General features: G+C 53.3%; 1 pseudogene; it reads right to left on the bottom strand.

The window, feature by feature from the left end:
* Positions 1–1,193: 1,193 nt before the first annotated feature.
* Positions 1,194–4,297, bottom strand: LOC134364230 (phospholipase A2 group XV-like; annotated as a pseudogene).
* Positions 4,298–4,571: the final 274 nt, after the last annotated feature.

The following is a 4,571-nucleotide window of genomic DNA, read 5'->3' as shown; positions in this document are numbered from 1 at the left end:
CCCACTGTCAGTAAGGCCCTGATTCTTCATCCATGCAATCAAAGGGAGACCTATGCAACATCCCTGGGCAGATAGAAAACCCCTAGAGGGTCCCCAAGTTACCTGGCTCTCTCAAGGCCCCACTCACGTTTCTGGGTTAGTCCCTACAGACTAAATACCACTCAGTTGCCTAGTGGAAGCAGGTGCTGGGCATGGTGGACAGGAGCCCCACCGCCTCTCCACCCTGTGCCAGCCCATTTGGATGCTGGAGAGAGCCTAAGGCAGCTGGCAGAGTGGTGGTAGGGTTAGCATAGAGGACACCTCAGGGCATCTCTGAGAAGCCTCTGCTGCCTCCTTGAGCTCTCTTTCTTCAGGCATACCTAGAAGTCCAATGGCACCGGGCTCCATTCTCATCCTTGAACCACAGTCCCAGAGCGAAGGAAGCCAGCTTCAATACTGGGGCCAACAGCTCAGCTGAGGTGATCAGGGCTGCTGGGACATGGCCCCAGAACTGGGGAGCCATCTGCTGCCCAATATAGAGCTAGGCTGCTCTTGGAGGTGAGGGAGGTACGAGTGGAATAAATGCCCCAGAGCCTGGGAACCACAAAAAACAAAACAAACTGCCCCTGCCTGCAGGGACTACCGGGTTGTCCCCAAGAAGCCACAGTCAGGCTGTCTGCCAGCTAGCCAAAGGGAAGCCAGCAGCTCCAGTCACCCATGGCCAGTGGCAGGCCTACCTGTGAACAGTGTGTGGAAAGAGTCACCCTAGGGGCCAGGAACCTATCCCTGGAAACTATAGGGGCAGGGACCACAGCTCAGTAAAATCCCTCATGGGAAAGCTGAGGGGCCAGGGCCCAGTGGGAGAGTGTGAAAAGGCCATAGGGGAAGGAGAAACACATGGCCCCAGAATTGGGGATTGTGGCCAGGTGCCAGTCAATCCACCTACAGAGCTGGTCCTAAAGTCACAATTCCTCCATTAGCAGCATTCTTTCCTTCAAGGGTCTCTTGAGTCCAGACTCTTATTTCCTCCTTTTTTGATTGCCAAAGAGGGAGAATAGAGACAGCACTTCCTCATGGTAGATGCTTCACAGCCCAAGACCTACGACCTTGAATGGTCGGCCACACACTTTGCTACACTCATGGGCCATGACGGCCCCAGAGACCAAGAGAAGCCCCATGGTAAAGCCATCCAGCAGCCCCACCTGGCACAGAAATCAAGGCCCAAGGAGCACATGTTTCGGATAGGCCAGGGTGGTGGCATTGACCAGCATCTCAATGTGCTCACTGCCTGGCTGCTCTTGCAACAACACTTGGTGCTTCTGGTGGCTGTGCCAGGATTGGCACTGCAGGGCACTCTGCAAATTCACAGTGATTTCGCTATTGCCAAAGCAGATTTTAGGGTCACAGTCAGGGAAGCTCTCTCAGTAGGAGTCTGATGTGGGGACACCAGTACCACAGAGGCAGTGCAGCTGCACGCCAGGTGGCACAGCCCCTCTGTGTCCTGCCAAGATGAGCCAGCCATCTTCAAAGTCAATGTCCTGGAAGAACTTGTGATAGTCCCGCAGCATGTAGTTGGTTGTGGGTGTGTACACAAATGCTTTTTCAGGGAACCAAGTATAGTTGTAGGGCAGCAGCCAGCTGGTGGAGACAGCTGACTGCTGATGCTCCCAGATCTTCAGAGGCCCAATGACTGGGATTCGGTTGTTGTCTCCTGCAGGGAGAGGGTTCTAGCAGACTGTGCTTAGAAATGCAAGCGGCCCAGCAGCATGTTCGCCACCAAGCCACCTGCTGACCCCCAGCCAGTGGCCCAGTCAATGCTCCACTGTTATTATCATGGCTTTTATTGTTTCCCTTTATTTTTGCTACATCTGGTACACACACACTTGTTTGCTTCTTTTGCATTTCCTCATTAGGGATTTAGGAAGCCCTTACCCACTGGGCGATTTGTTATGTTTCCTCATCTGTGAATGGTACCCTCCAGCTTATCACAAGTTCTGCGGGCACTGACCTTGTCTAAGGTGAATCAGTAGGTTGACAGCCTGTGGACATGTTCTTCTTTGTCTTTGATTACACTGAACTGGGGTCATGGCATTCAGCCAACCCTGGTCTCATAGCACCCACCTGGCTGTGTGCTGACCTGGAGGCCAGGCCTGCTGGACACGGCACAATGGGAGGCTGTAGATGGAGTCAGAGTCCTTCGCACACAGGAATGCAAACAACACAAATATACCCACCAGCCAATGAGACCTCCAGGGGTGAGGTGGCACTTGGAAACAGGGGTCTCTGACCTGTTCAGGCCTCATGGACACCCATCACCTCACCCTGTATCTTGAAGTAGGGAGGTCTCTCTGTCTTACCACAGGGCCTCAGGTCTGCCTCCTGGGGCTGGGTTTTAGGACCCCTGAGGAAAGGGAAGCTCCTAGGGGTCAATGGACTTTCACTAACCCTCACGATACCCCACTCCTGGACTGCCAGGGCCTGACAGAACAGTTTCCCAGCATCTAAGGAAAGCTCTCAGGGGACTCATGGGGAAACTCCAAAAGGGGATGGGCCTAAATTCCACCATGGCTCCCTGTCCAAACTCAGGTCGTGCCCACATCTGTCCCTCCAGGTCCAGGCTGGAAAGAGTAGGTGGGTGTGGATAAGTCCTCACTATATCTAAATGTCTGAGCCATGGGCTCATTGTCCAGCCAATTCAGTGTCACTACTGGAAGAGGCCCTGGGCCTGACCCAATCACAATGTCAGTTGATCAATCAGGCCAGGCAGTGTCGGAGACTTGAAAAAGAAAGCTCATGAGATGTTTGGCACTGCCTTGGCTCACAGCTCCGAAAGTGAGAGGCCATGGGGCTTCCACCTAGTCCCAGCAGAGGCAGGGAAGGTTCCTCCTAGAGCAGAAAGCTCCCTCTTATGGCTGTAGCTGGCAGGTTCCGACAGTCATAAAAAGGTAAGTGAATGTGGGAAGGATGAGGAAAGGCTTTCCCAACTGCCGGGCAAGCAGGCCCAATCAGATCTGTACCTGCTTCCTCCCTGCACTGCCCACGGAGGCTCCCTGCTGCCCGCAGATGGAGGTGCAACTCATAAACAGGAAACTGTAGTCCAGCCTTCCTCTTTAGGGGCAAAGGTGGGGATGAATAAGTGAGGATGAGGGTGAGAAGGAGGGAGAAGTGCCTGCAAAGAACTATGGGTCAAACCAAGTCAGGCCAGCCAGCATGTGTGTGTGTGTGTGTGTGTGTGTGTGTGTGTGTGTGTGCGTGTGCGTGTGCGTGTGCGTGTGCGTGTGCGTGTGCACGTGCACGTGCACAAGCAAGTACCTGTGTAACCAGCAGTTGTGCTGCTCTATGCATATTCTGCATAAAACTTACCCAGATTACAAGGGCTATCAATTAGACAGGTGAAATTAGGAGTAGTGTTAGATTCTCCTTTGGAAAAAAATATTTGAAAAAGAATGCCACTCTGGAGATGGAAGGGTGCTAACCCAGAAGAAGAGACATGAGAGGTGCTGGCCCAGGAGGACATTATGGAAGGAAAGACAGGATGGCATTCCCAGAGCCTGCCCCCCACCTCAGGGCCAGGAAGCACAGGATCTTGGCCACACCCTTCCAGGGCATGCCCAGTGCTACGAAAGCATGAATATCCTTGTTCTTCCAGGCCAGTGGCTGCCGCTGAAGAAAGTAAAGAGTGTACATGTTGCCCATGCTGTGGGCAGCCAGCACCATGGTGTCCCCATACAGCTGATGCATGTCCTAGATCACCTTGCAGAGGCCAGGAAGTAGGGCCCACTTTCATTTGGGGCTCGGCACCCATCATAGGGGGCCCCTCGAACATCTTCACCCAGTGTGTAGCTGCAGCTCACAAAGCTCTCCACCATGGTGTGGAAATAGGAACCCACACTGCTTTGGCTAGATTCCAGGAACTCTGATGAGATTTTCACAAAGCCAGGGACAGGCACATCCACACCACTGGGAAACTGAGTAGCCCTGGATGTTCTGTTGTAAACCAGCCTGATATTGTCAATTCAGCAGTCAGTGATGACAGGCAGCAGCAGTTTGAGATTCAGCCAGAGTATGAGTAGCTGTCAGTCTTCCTGGAGCAGAGGCAATGCAGACTGTCAGCTTGTCCAGCTTTGCTTCCAGCTGGTTCCCCAAATCACCAGGCACACCAGCCACGTGCCTCACCCACCACCACTGGAGTAGGGGTGGAAGAGGGGGGACATTGAGCCAGGAGCACTGGGTCCTTGAAAAGCATTAACAGCAGCAGGAGAAACAGGAGGCCACCCAGGAGGAGGACCACATGGTAGGGGCAAAGGCAGAGGCCCATGGCATGTGGTGGTGGCCACATGTCCGATTGCAGGTTCAGCAATCAGGGCTGACACCTAGGCCAGCACGGTGGTGACGCGCTTAAACCCCACCACCCACAGCCTCCCGCAGCACCTGGCCAATTAGGGCCCATTCTCGCAAGTGGCCTGCCAATAGGACAAATTATCTGTAATTAAATCCAGAGGAATGTATGGATCTGGCTATTGGCAGGAGAAGCTAACAGGAAACAAAGATATGAAAGAAACCAACAATATTTTTGTTGTTGTTATTGTTGT

The sequence above is a fragment of the Cynocephalus volans genome, chromosome 15 (genome assembly GCF_027409185.1).
Source record: "Cynocephalus volans isolate mCynVol1 chromosome 15, mCynVol1.pri, whole genome shotgun sequence".
Lineage (NCBI taxonomy): Eukaryota > Metazoa > Chordata > Mammalia > Dermoptera > Cynocephalidae > Cynocephalus > Cynocephalus volans.
The sequence above is the reverse complement of the archived record's forward strand: the minus strand, read 5'-3'. Positions and strand labels throughout refer to the sequence as shown.